Source organism: Rana temporaria, chromosome 2 (assembly GCF_905171775.1).
Source record: "Rana temporaria chromosome 2, aRanTem1.1, whole genome shotgun sequence".
Taxonomy (NCBI): domain Eukaryota; kingdom Metazoa; phylum Chordata; class Amphibia; order Anura; family Ranidae; genus Rana; species Rana temporaria.
Window position 1 is genome coordinate 220186600 of NC_053490.1, and position 14934 is coordinate 220201533.

The following is a 14934-nucleotide window of genomic DNA, read 5'->3' on the forward strand; positions in this document are numbered from 1 at the left end:
AAGTGGCACATAACTGTGAAGTGGAAGAAAAATAATAAATTATTTTCATTTTTTTTTTTTACAAATACATATCTAAAAAGTAGGGTGTGCATTTGTATTCAGCCCTCTTTACTCTGATACCCCTAACTAAAATTGAGTGGAACCAATTGCCTTCAGAAGTCACCTACTCAGTAAATAGAGTCCACCTGTGTGTAACTCAAGCCCTGTACACACAGCCGGGATTCTGGTCAGGAAAAAAACGTTGTTTTTCCTGACGAGATTACTGGCAAGATTTTCTTGCCGGCCGAGTGTACACAGAAAAACTGCCGTTCTTTGAATGGCACGAATGCGGTGACTTCTTAGACTACGATGAGCATACACTCGTCACATTCGCTGCCATCGCCGCCATCTTGCTTCACCCTACCTATGCCTTGGAAGCTATCGCGCATGCGTTAAAGTCATTTCGAGCATGCGCAGGTTTCCACGGAGACAGGTAAGTATACAAACGCTCGGGTTTCTCGGCAGGAAAACACTGCCGAGAATCACGACGAGAAAATAGAGAGCAAGTTCTCTATTTTTCTCGTCAAGATTCTGGGCAGTTTTCTCCACAAGAAACCTCAAAGCCTCGTACACACGCACGGTTTACTCGGCAAGAAAGCACTGCCAGCAGTTTTCTTGCTGTTTCTGGCCGAGAAAACCGTGCGGGGCTTGCTCACCATTGACCACCTATAGGGTTGCCATCTAGTGGGGACCTATTAATACATGTTTTATTGTCTTTTCAGGCTGGGTTCACACTGGTACGGCAGGATTGTTGTACGTTGTACGACTGTCATCCTACTTTGGTCCTACTTTCATCCGACTTTAATGAACAGGATAAGATTTTTCTCAGACTTTGAGATAGTCTGACTTGTCCTTTGACCAATCAAAACAATCCCAGTGTGAAATAAATTCCTTTTACTGCTGCTGTAACCACCATGTCGGATGTCACACGTCAGGTGGTTAAGACAAGGATCTGGCTTTGATCCTACTTCAATGATATTCAATGGGCTGAAGTAGGATCAAAGTCAGACCAAAGTAGTGCAGGAACCTTTTTCAAAGTCGGACCAACTTGTGTCAGACAAGTTAAGACGGCTCTCATAGGGAAACATTGATTTGCATACGTCCCAATGACAGAGCTTTTGTCGTACAAGCTTGAACCCGACCTAAACATGAGTACATGTTTGTCGTTTTTCATTTTACCAATATGTTTTATTAAATGTTACACTTAGGTAGTGGTGCTTTTCTCTCCTCCTTTTTTCTGTTTCTTCTCAGTCCAAGACTATTAAAGAAGCCAATATCCAAGACGCTAGCATTCATAAGTTGTTTTTTTTTATCCTGTAAAGTGCAGTTCTTGCAGTATTTGTTGCCAAGATAGTTACGTTTATCTCATTTAAGCTCAAGATACACAGCAGGGAGTTGAGATATTTATGTGTTCCAGCAGCACAGTCATCTGTAATGCAATTGTAGCTTGTTTAATTGAGAAAAAAAGCTGAATGAAAAATGTAACCCTGGTATGTCTGGACGAGTTGCACAGCTCCATTTGTATCAATATACTCAAGGAAGACACAAAAGAAAATTTGATTTCTAAGCAGTAGCAGATCAACTTACCATCAGGAGATTTTCTATAACAGCAGCAAACCTTTTTTTCCTATCAGCAAATACAACAAAGCAAGCTAGATTAAATCATTTAAGTATATGTGAATCCTTACCTTGTAAAACAACACATTCAGTTTAAAATAGAAATCCAAGGCAAAACATGTATCTATGTATGTAAAAAAAACATTATAAATACATTTTAACATAATCTCTGTTCTCAGCTGCATAAGAGGTGGGGGTGGAGACTGCAAAATAAATTCTTAGCAGGAGTTAAAGAGAGAGCGCTGATCTCTCAAGTGAAGAGCTGTGTAGGTGGAGGCGTGTCATCACAAGTCCTGGGTATGGTACAAATCTTTGTAAATAGTTATTTTTTCAAATGCAGTAATGTTACTATGTATATAATGTTGAAGTTTAAATAAAGCTTTTAAAAAAAAAAAGTCTTGGTTATTGTAGGACAGAAAGTCTGTGCTCTCAGTATAGCTTGAAAACTGACTATGCTGGTAGGGATGTGCTTTTATGTCTAGCATGGTCACTTTGAAATAGGAAAGCAGGAGGACTGGCAGGATTACCAGATATTTCCCACAAAGGAAGAAATACAAACAGGTTACTTTTTAACACAAGTAAATTGTACAACAGACACATATCTGACATATGAAAAGTTGGGGGTTCCTTTATAGCTCTATGTCAGCATGGGAGATGATAGACTCCACCACCTCTCTATGCTAACAGGACCAGATATGAATCATGGAACTCCCACCCTAAACATTTTTCTTTTTTTTCTTTTTTTCTTTTTTTATTATCATCTAGTACTGATAAATTCACTGCAATTTATCTGTTTGTGCTGGACAAGGTTTCCCCCAGAAGAGATCGAGAGAGAGAGAGAGACAGGTGAATCATAAGAGGACCAATGAGAGCTGGAGGTGTGTGTCTATATAAATCCAGGAAGTGAACAGGCAGCAGCTTCAGCTGCCCACAGTTAAAATGGATGCAGCTAGACTTAGTGGAGGGAGACTTCTGCAGCATATTTGTCAAGTACAGTGATTTGTTTGCAATGCTATTATTTCTTATAGGCACTCCCAAATTGTGAAAAATTTACAAAAATGTGCCAAACGCATTTGGCTCAATGACAAAAAATGGTACTTGAGTACCAAAAATGGGCAACACAAAACATGACATGTTGCTCCGGTGTGAATGCAGCCAAAATTTTCCCCTAAGGCCCCTTTCACACGGGGTGGATCAGTAATGATCCGCCCCGTAAACCTCCGCTTGCTCAGTGGGGATCACTCTGTTGATCCCTGCTGAGCCGACGGATGACAGGGCGGTCCCTGCACAGTCTTTTCTCCGCCCTCCCCTATGGGGGGGATCCGATGAACACGGACCGTCTGTTCGTGTTCATCCGATACGCAGACAGAAAAAAAAAATAGGGTTTTCTTCCGTCTGCAGAATCGGATCATTGCGGAGGCGGGTGAGATCGGGTGTCAGTGGATGTTCATCCGCTGACATCCGCAATCTCATAGGGACCAATATATGTCCCTTTTTCATCCACAAACGCATGGATGAAAAAGTGGACATACGGTCCGCAGGTGTAAAAGGGGCCTAATTGTTTTTTTGTTTTTTGATTTTTTTCTTGACTGCTATTCCTTCCTGTTCTTTACTGCATCTGTTCTTTAGTCGAGCACAGCCACTCTGAAATGCAAGCTAAACAGCATCTTGTGCATCTTTCACCCTGGAATGGAACCCATGATGAATTACAGTAGTCACTTTCTAGGAGCACACTGATTGGGAAATTTTTGACTGTACCACCTGTATCTTCTGTGCATGAGCAGAGGCAGATGTAAAATCTGGGCATTTAACATGAATTGCAGCAGCTCATGCTAGGCCACCCACTATCTCTGTCACAATCAGGCTCGAAGACCAGTTGCTATAGCAGTAGCAGGACTATCACCGACCAACAGGATAGGTACACAGGCAGTCACCCTGGTGGATGATGCTAGCTCACCTGAGGTGCGGCATCTAAGTACTAACTGATGTTCACCAGAACTCCTCATGGTGGAGATGGATTTTGCTGCATGTTAGTACCAGGTCGCAGTCCTCGGGATTGCCTCACCAGGAGGTGAGAAGGTCCAATAGTGGATAAGCAGGTAAGGGTCAAAAAGAATGTGGTCAGTAAACAAGACAAATGTCAGTAACGAGTAGTTGCAGGTTCGGATCAGGCAAAAACATAGTCGAGGACCAAGCCAAGGGTCGATAATCAGTGGTGGCAAAATATGGACAGCAGCAGGGAAGACAAATGTTAGATACTGGCTGAAGAGAGCACAATAATCTGGCAAACAGGAAGTGCAAAGGGAAGGCTTAAATCGGGAATTTTATAGGAGGAGCAAAGAGTTCAAGGTTCAAGGCAGGATTATCCAAGGAATTGTTCAAGGAACTGTCCAGCATTCCAGCATTTGAGGAGACTCAAGAATGTCTTGGAACTTTTTGCCCCTAGGATTTTCTTCTGGGAAAATTGTAAATTCAGAGTTGCCTTTCTGGAGTGGCTCAGACAACATCCTTGATAAGGCATCAGCCTTACCATTCCTTGACCCAGGTCATTACAATATGATAAAATTAAACCTGGAAAAGATCTTGGCAGATCTAATGAATTTTAAATGTGTATGATCAGTGGGAACAGTTACAGAATGATTAGCCCATTCCAATAGATGCCTCCATTTGGTAAAGGCTTCTTTGCTTGCCAGCAACTCCTCATTGAAGTTGAAGATCTGGACCATAATAACAAGTAGGGTATTACCTGGGTGTTAATATGAAAATACTTCCGCTCTCTGTGCAGATCTCAAGGTCCTGATAGGATGACATATGGTGGGAGAGTGGGGAGAGGAGACATAGGCATGGCCATATAGCGGGAGGTGAGCGTTGACCGCAATCTGTGTTAGCCCTGTCCGGGCTGCGGTTGCTGCTTACCTCCCGTTGTGCAGCCCAGTCATCAACAGGCCACAGATCCATACTGGTTCATAGCCCGGGGGTTGGGGACTCCTGCAGTAGACAGCTCTTGTTATATGGCCCGGCAGCACATACCCACCAGGCACATGCCAGGTTTGCCCTTTGGCCAGTCCGGGTCTGTGAGTCATTTTGATTTTGTGTGGTAATAATATTTGTGTATAAATGTTTAATGTAGAAATATAGTTAGTTTTGTGTACTTCTTTATTATATCAAATTATCATACAGGATAAAACTGGATAAAAATGATCAAGAACGAGAGAAGAGTGGGATTGTATGAAAGTATAAAAGAATGTTCATAAAGAAGAGCGGGTATAAATGAAAGAAAAGAATGACAATTTTCACAATTACATGTTCAAATTTTTGCTGACAGTATCCAACCATGTTATTCGTGATGATCATCTACTTTTTCAGTTAAGTAAGTAAGTACTTAAGTAAGTTGAAGTAATTCTAAAGGGGGGAAAATGTGTTAAATAATTAACATATCATACTCACTTGCTCTGTAAAATGGTTTTGCACAGAGCAGCCCCAGTCATCCTTGTCTGGAGGAGGACTGGGGATGCTCTGAGCAAAACCATTTCACCCCCCCCCCCCGCCCGAATGCCCCAATAGCAAGCTGCTATGCTATGGGGCGCTAGTGCAGGATTGATTACGAGCTGCTCTGATTGTGTCCATTGTCACTCGCTCCCTCCTCACGGGCTGTGATGATTGACAGTACCAGGAATCGAAGGCTCCCGCTGCTGGGCACATTGGATTGAGTTCAGGCTCAGGTAACTGTAAGGCCGCGTACACACGGTCGGTCCAAACCGACCGTATGTACGGCCCATCGGTCTGTTGTCCTTCGGACAAAAATTAGAGAACTTGCTTTAAAATCGAACCGCGCATGCTCAGAATCATGTCGACGCATGCTTGGAAGCATTGAACTTCGTTTTTTTTCAGCACATCTCCTACGCCGTCGTATCTTAGCTGCATATTCACGCTGGCCGCTAGGGGCGTGTACGTTGATTTACGCCTAGAATATGTAAATGAGCAAGATACGCCTATTCACAAACATACTTGCGCCCGATACGCTGTTTACGTAAGGCGTTTTTCCGGCGTAAAGATAAACCACCAAAAAGATGGCGCAGCCCATGCAAGGTATGGACGTCGGAACAGCCGTCGTAGTTTACATTGTTTGCGTAAGCGTATGTGAATGGGGCTGGGCGTAGGTTACGTTCATGTCAAAAGCAATGAGTATTTGCGACGTGATTCTGAGCATGCACGCGCATGCACCGTACGATCTGCGCTTCATTTACATGGGGTCACGATTCATTACCATACAACACGCCCCCTACCTGCCTATTTTGAATTAGGCGGGGTTACGCCGGGCCATTTGCGCTACGCCAACGTAACCTAGGAGGCAAGTGCTTTGTGAATACAGTACTTGCCTCGCTATGTTGCGTCGGCGTAGTGCAAATGGGATGCGCTACGCCGGCATAAAGATATGCGCCTCTACGTGAATCTGGCTGTAACGGACCTATGAACTATTCTGCCTACAGAGGACTGCATGACTTGTTACTGAGCTCAAAGGGTTAATTTTAGAGGGACTTTTTCACTGCTAAATGCTAATTGACGCTCTGTTGTGTATTACCAGTTAACAGCCTCTTGCCAGGTGTATGCTAACGTGATGATCTGTGAGTGTATTGTTCTAAAGGTTAATTGAATTCTATTGAGAAAGGAATGTGCCCGGCCAGGTCATGTTAAGTAGATCTCGGTGCCGGAACGTCTAGAGACTGATTGATTCAAGGAGATCATTGTGTTTGAGTTCTGGTAATGAAGAAATGTTTATAATTAGCTCAAATAAGGTGATTGAAGCTTCCCCACGGTGTGATGTGTGGGTGGGGACAGTTTGATTGTTCATGTGGCTTGAATACTGTATAAAATCTCAGAGTGAACCATTAAAAAGGCAGTCCTGCTTGACTCTGCAAACGTAGCCCGTCTCGTTTCTTGAAAGGGCGTTCGATGGGATATACCGGCGGTACCTGCATATCGCAGCTTGCCAGGGAAAAGGACTTCTCCAACGGCTGAGACCCTCTCCCTAGCTGGGTAGCCGTTACATTGGTTGGCAGCGGTGGGATGGTCCTTTTATCCAAAGAGCAAGTGCTGAATGGAGTCGCAGTACGCCAGGCTGAAAAGATCCACACTAAAAGATTTATTAGAGAGTCGTGGTAGGAGCGCCAGCAACAGACCACGGAGGGAGCCGATAGCTGACCTGCTGGAGCTGGACGAAATGGATGGATCTATGGAAGGAACTGAGCCCCTTGCACCGGTCAGCGAGGAAAATGTAATTACTGGGATTGTACAGCGGAGATTATCCTTGTATCCAGAAACGTCCGTGGAGCTAATCAACCAGCTGTTCCGGGAAGCAAGGGAAGAGATACAAACTAAGAGGGGACAAGAACTGGAACTGGTAAGAGCGAGACAGCCCATTACACATGCAGTTCCTACCCCCCCACCCGCGGCTACAGGAAAGAAAATACCGTTCACTGCATTTAAAGCTTTTGTAGAAAGTGAGGAGGAAATCGATGGATATTTGGCGGATTTTGAGAGGCAGTGCTCACTACACCAGGTACCACCAGACCAATGGGTCACTATTTTGTCGGGGAAATTGTCGGGCAAAGCCAATGAAGCCTTTCGGGCTCTCGCCCCAGAGGATATTTTACAATATCAGCAAGTTAAAAAGGCGCTGCTAACCCGATATGCCGTAACGCCAGAAGCCTACCGCCGGCGCTTCCGGGAGTCCAAGAAGAAGGCTGTGGACTCCCACATGGAATGGGCCAACCAGTTACAAAGGGTGGCATACCTTTGGGTCCAAGGGTGCAAGGCCAACACCGGGGAGGAAGTATTGCAGCTGTTCCTAATGGAACATTTTCTCCAAGACCTGGCCGCAGACATACAAGACTGGGTACGAGATCGCCGTCCCGCTAACTTAAACGAGGCGGCTCGACTAGCAGATGAGTACGCGGAGACAAGGAAAGTAAGCCAGGGTACTACGCGGCTGGCTCAGAAGGTAGAACCGCGTACTCCAACCGTCACCCCACGCCCAGAGTTTCGGGCTCCAGTCCCACCACGTCCTCAGGGGCCTAGCAACTACCCCCGGGATTCGCCTAGGGTGACGTGCCATCACTGCAGCGACACGGGACATATTGCTCGTTATTGCCCTTTGAGAGCTACAAATAACAACTGGAGACGCACAACACCCAACACAGAGGTCACTCCATCACGTCCCTCTGCGGCCCACTGCCTGGAGACCAAGGGGGGCCCTGAGGAATGTCTGGGAATTTGGTATGAGGCAGACCCAATAAAAGCGGCCTCTCCGGATAACCGTCAGCATCACCGTCAGGAGGTACGGGTGAATGGACAAGTAGAACAAGGCCTAAGAGATTCCGGGACTACTATCACTCTGATTCAAAAACATCTGGTAAAGCCAGAGAACGTGTCCACTCGCACAGTTGCCGTCCGGGTCGCAGGGGGTGCTGTATTTCGCGTACCCACCGCCTGGGTGCACTTAGACTGGGGAGCCGGGTCAGGAAAGACCACAGTTGGTATCATGGACAACCTACCTGCCGAGGTGGTGCTGGGCAACGACATTGGCCCTCTGACTTCGGCTTATTTACCTACACCTGCTGTTGCTTGTCCCGAGACCACCCACGTTGCTGGAATCAACTCGCTTCCTGCTGAGAACCGGGTAAGACTACCTTCCCCAACATGTACTGTAGATCTGGCACAATATCACAGTCTAAAATGGGAATGTGACAAGTTGGCCAGTGAGAAATCAGAGATGCAACGACACTATGTCATGTATTATGAGATGTCCCGTGGCTTGAACATTGAAATGCACAAACAGGCGGAAATTGTCAAAAGATTAAATGGGATTTGCATCCAGGTGGTGCAGTATCTGTCCCAAGAGCATCAGCAACAGGTTTTGGGAGCCATTGAGAGAGCAAAGCAAGTGACTGTTCCAGAATTTAATTCCATTATTCACCTTCACCATCAGCTACCGACCTGGTAATTGAAAGAAGAACTAATGAGTTGGGCTTTAAGGGCACACAGGGTACCTGTAACTGTGCTCTCTAACGAAGCCTATATATAACAAGATTGTATACTGTTGTAATCACTGCTGTAGTATTAGTTGCTGACTTAATTTCGTAATTTTTTGATTTTATGTCGTTCCACTTTTATGATATTTCATACTAAATAAATCTCTAGTTTTCTACATCTATTTGTACTGTGTGCCCTTAAAGCCCAACCTTTTAGTTCTTCTTTCAATTCTTGTTATATCGGGGCGTTGGCACATTATATACAGGTGCATTCGCGGTGTCACCACGCGATATATGCACATTAAAATAGGTCCCCTCTTTCTACAAAATTACCGACCTGGTAAGCCAATGGGAATGCCGACGGACTGTCCAGGCAAACGGAACTTTTACCTTAACAGTAGACCGGACATCCCCAAGTTGACCCGAAAAGGATCAATCCGGGTCTGCCGGAGTGTTCCACAAAAGGGGAGTAGTGTAACGGACCTATGAACTATTCTGCCTACAGAGGACTGCATGACTTGTTACTGAGCTCAAAGGGTTAATTGTAGAGGGACTTTTTCACTGCTAAATGCTAATTGACGCTCTGTTGTGTATTACCAGTTAACAGCCTCTTGCCAGGTGTATGCTAACGTGATGATCTGTGAGTGTATTGTTCTAAAGGTTAATTGAATTCTATTGAGAAAGGAATGTGCCCGGCCAGGTCATGTTAAGTAGATCTCGGTGCTGGAACGTCTAGAGACTGATTGATTCAAGGAGATCATTGTGTTTGAGTTCTGGTAATGAAGAAATGTTTATAATTAGCTCAAATAAGGTGATTGAAGCTTCCCCACGGTGTGATGTGTGGGTGGGGACAGTTTGATTGTTCATGTGGCTTGAATACTGTATAAAATCTCAGAGTGAACCATTAAAAAGGCAGTCCTGCTTGACTCTGCAAACGTAGCCCGTCTCGTTTCTTGAAAGGGCGTTCGATGGGATATACCGGCGGTACCTGCATATCGCAGCTTGCCAGGGAAAAGGACTTCTCCAACGGCTGAGACCCTCTCCCTAGCTGGGTAGCCGTTACACTGGCCAAGAAAGTTTTTTTTACCTTAATGCAGAGAATGCATTAAGGTTAAAAAACCTTCTACCATTTGGACTGCCTGTCTTTTTCCAGTGAGTTGTTATTCTCATAATATGTCTAAAATAATATACCTTCAGTAAAAGCAGGACATAATTTATTGAAGGATTCATCTATTTGTTTTTCTAACTGTTTACAATATTTTCAGAATCCTTTACTAACATCAAAGTTCATCTTGCTTCTTTGTTGTTCATCTTTCACATCTTTAGAGATTTACAGAAATTACCATAGAACTGGACCATTCCGATCTTTGTTCTTATGGACAAATTAGTACCTTTTGAAGATCTTTTCCATTTCTTTCATTCTTGCTATTTCAAGTGCAAGTTGCTATGAAATCTGGATTACTGGACCCCAGATTAATCCAAGGAGACAGAAGCCATCTACTATTTCTATACCCCCAGGCTCTTGAGTTCTTCTACATCTTCAGCTATTAACATAGTGTCATCAGCAAAGCAAAGGTTGGTGGTGTTTTCTCCACCATTGTTGAAATCTCCTCTTTGTCCAGCAATGCTTTTCTCATGGTATGTTAAGAATATAAATATAATACTGTGTTGATGCTGTTAAATTTAGCCTGAGCATGAATGAAAGTCGATGCCCAGGTAAGTGTGAAGTATAATTTTTTTCAAATTGAAATCTTTTTTTTTTCAGTAACTGGGTCCCTTCAATTCATAGCATTACATTTATAGGTTTCCAGGAAGGGTGATTATGGCTATTTGTGCCTGTATGGATACATTTGCTCTTTGTAATGTAATGGCATACTGAAGGAGTTAAAGGAAGTTGTCTGGCTCAAATATTAAGTTCAGATGCTGGCAGGCAATCTGATGGATGAGCACAGGGTCAATTCCACTGCTGTCTGTTTAATTCAATTGCGATTGGCTGCTGATGTCACTTAACCAAATATAACAAATGTGGCTTCTTTTGTCATTACAATTTATTGTGTAACAGCCATCTCGTCTAGCGTCAAGGTCAAATACTAAATAAAATGCTTCCCCGAATAAGTACAATGGCAGTCTAATTTAAGATACAGTTTGCTTCAGTAATGCAGCATCATATGTTTGTGATGAGTAAAAGTTGTACTGCATGCATTTTTATCTTTTGTCCTTTATCTGAGTCCAGTGAAAAATGTTGACAACACAGGATTATGTATTAAAGAGCCTACACATTATACATATAAGGGCAAAAGGACACCACCCTTGTGCTCCTCGGCAATTATTAGGATATTAAGGCATTTTGATACACATGAGTTCTAAGCAATACATTCACTTTATTTTACCTTTAATTCTATAGAATTAAAGTGGTTCTAAAACCTTAAGGATTTTCACCCTAATGTATTGTATGCATTAAGGTGAAAAACCTTTTGTGCTGCAGAATGCTCCCAGCCCGCCCCCCTTATACTTACCTGAGCCTGATCAGATCCAGCGATGTGCATGAGAGCATTGGGTCTCACCGCTGTCTCCCTCCTTCCTGGGAAGATTGATAGCAGCAGGAGCCATTGGCTTCTGCTGTTGTCATTCTCATTCTGTGCTGAGCAGGCAGGAAGACCCCATGCAAAGTGGCTTTCCATAGGGGCACTTGCCAAAGAGGAGGGTCAAGAGTGCTGGCGGGGGACCCAAAAGAGGAGGATCAATGTTTCTCATTGCAAAATCATTGCACAGAGCAGGTAAGTATGACATGTTTGTTATTTTAATAAAAAATAAATAAATTAAGCTTTAATGTCGCATTTCTTTACATTCATTTTGTGGGTCCACAAACCAGGCCACCTCCACTTTCATTTGCAGTAGCTGCTAATTCTTTACCACAATGTTGAAAATCAGTGATGCATATTTATGTATGGGAGTCTATATTAAGTCTATAGATCAGTAATGGGAAACTACGTAAATATAGAGGCCTCAAGTGTGGCCCCAACATGTGTGGAGGGACATACAACAGCTTAGTTTCTGTGAATGTCCTATTGTTAGTTATGAGGATGGCACTAATAGGATGTTAACAGTAAGTGTTTTATCTTTATTTTTCCCTAGTTGGCTATACAACGAAATGGAAGTTTTACTTTAGGAGAGTTTCCTCCTCTTGTGTCTTTACATCACAATGCACCCAGAAAAAAAGAGATTAATGTTTGTAAATTGTTAATGTGACATTAAAATACGTGTTTAGATCTCTCCCTTTTACATGGTCCGCAACACATCTCTCATATCTAGGTATTGTACTTACCCCTGATCTAAAAGATATTTTCTCCGCCAACTACCTTCCACTGTTATGAAAAATGTCAAATTATTTAAAGCAATGGTCAACTCTCCCCTTATCTTGGTTAGGTAAAATAAATGTTATAAAAATGAATATATTACCCAAAATTGTATTTCTCTTTAGAGTTTTACCCATTCCTAATCCAGCCTACTTCCTCAGAAACCTACAACGAAAAACACAATCATTTGTATGGAGCACTTTAAAATCTCGAATCTCTCCACACACCCTATACATCCCTAAACTTAAAGGAGGTGTAGGTTTCCCAAACTTTACCACTTATTTTCATGCTGCGCAAATAGCAAACATTCCCAAATACCATGTAAGCCATGAAATTCCACTATGGGTAGTAATTGAAACCATTGATAGCGACCCAATCTCTATACCAAATCTCATTTGGTCCACCTCCTCTAACCACAAAATAATCGACAATAAGATTACTAAACATACAATCTCTATTTGGGAAAGATTCAAAATAACCCAGGGTTTACAATCCCCACATGTACCCCTTATATATTTTATGAGAAACTCAAAGTTTTACCCAGCCCTCACATTTCCTATAACCTTCACAAGATGGATTTCAGCGGGTCTAACACAATGTTGTGACTTTTCATCACCTGCCTCATTTAAAACATTTTCAGAAATACGTGAAAGTCATAAACTTTTTATACTCCACATTCTGTCCTTTTTCTTTCTTTTTATCTCTCACTTCTTCAAATATATAACTCAAGCTATCTCATTATATAAAATGGTAAATGTGAATATGTAAATACGATATCTAATTTTTCTCCTATTATTTTAATAATTAACATGAATAAGATCCTTCTCCCCCCCTATTTCAGCGAGTTGAACCGATTCATTGCTAAAATTACAATTGCTCCATAGCTATAGTTCATATCATAATTATATCCTGTTCCGTTTATATCATAATATTCTATAATATTTTATATGAGTTCAAATGTATTAGACTAACATGATTGGTTTGACTTTAACCTGCTTTAATGATTCCTTTAATATTTCTCATAGGATCTACAAATATTTATAAGATTATTCTATGTTTCAAATACTCTCTTATTACATGATACCATTTTTCTTTTTCTTTAAACTTTTATTGCCAATTGTATCTACTGTTTTCTCTTTACTTTAACCCCAATAAACAAATTTGACAACAAAATAAGTGTTTAAGTCATTAAGTTTCACACTTAAACGGGTTGTAAAGGTTTGTTTTTTATTTTCTAAATAGGTTCCTTTAAGCTAGTGCATTGTTAGTTTACTTACCCTTTTCCTTTGATTTCCCTTCTAAATGTTTTTTTTTTGTTTGTTTTCTTTGTCTGAATTTCTCACTTCCTGTTCCACATCAGTAAGCTGTTCTAAATGACTTTTCACCACTCGGATGATGGTGGAAAGCTTACTGAGGAAAAACAGGAAGTGAGAAATTAAAACATTTAGAAGGAAAATCGAAGGAAAAGGTAAGTGAACCAACAATGCACTAGCTTAAAGGAACCTATTTAGAAAATAAAAGACGAACCCTTACAACCCCTTTAAACCCAAAAGTATTATAAATGTCTTTACATGTAATATTACATTATAAACATAATCCCTAAAGCAGTTGTAAAGGTTATTTTTTTATTAAAATTATAAACATGTCATGCTTACCTGTTCTGTGCAATGGTACCTTCTCTTCTGGAGTTCCCCACATGCATTCTTTTCTCCTGCTCTCCTACATGTGCCACCATTGCAAGCTGTGTGCCATATTGCAAATGTGCGGGTGCACTCCTGAGCCAAGCTGTAGACACACAGTGCAGCTTAGTCCCGCCCCCTGCTCCTTCCTAACAGGATTTTACTGACAGCAGCAGGAGCCAATGGTTACCACTGCTGCCTGAGTCTCCTATGTGTGGAAAAATGAGATGCAACCAGGCCCTGGCTGGATCAAGACAGGACTTTGGTGAGTGTTTGGGGGGGAGTCACAGCAAGTGGTAAAATGTTTTTTATCTTAAAGCAGGGAATGTATTAAAGTAAAAAAACTTTTTAACTTTAGAACCAGTTTAATTATACAGTTGTGTTGAAAATCATTCAACCCCCCAATGCTGTAAAGGGTTTTAGTGAATTTAGTGTACATTTGTAATTGTATTCAGAATGAAATCCTACAAGGACTTCTTAAAGAACCATATGCAACTAAAATGACATCAATTGGTTTTGTAATACAGTAGTAAATGTTTATTTTGTGAATTCTTAATTTACACAATTATTCAACCCCCTAAAGACTACTACTCTGAAGAACAGAGGTTCATTGAAGTGTTTTCAATCCGGTATTGAAAACACCGGTCGATGTCAGGGAGCTGCAATAAAGCCTAATAAGCACCAATCAGGCAGCTTTCAAATGACTTTGATACTCGGCTCCTTCTAGACATTTACTAGTGTGGTTACAAACATGGTGAAGTCAATGGAATTGGTCGGGAAGACAAGAGAAGAGGTGATTACTCTTCACAGTAAGGGCAATGGCTATAAGAAGATTGCAAAGATGTTAAACATACCAAGAGACACCATAGGAAGCATCATTCGCAAATTAAAGGCAAAGGGCACTGTTGAAACGCTACCTGGTCGTGGCAGAAAGAAGATGCTGACTTTGACTGCTGTGCGCTACCTGAAGCGTAGAGTGGAGAAAAGTCCCCTTGTGACTGCTGAGGAACTGAGAAAAGATTTGTCAGATGTGGGTACTGAAGTTTCTGCTAAGACAATACGGCTCGCACTGCATAATGAAGGCCTCCATGCCAGAACTCCCAGGCGCACCCCCTTGCTGTCTCCAAAGAATAAGAAGATTCGACTGCAGTATGCAAAAATCATGTGGACAAACGACAGAAGTTTTGGGATTGTGTTCTCTGGACTGATGAA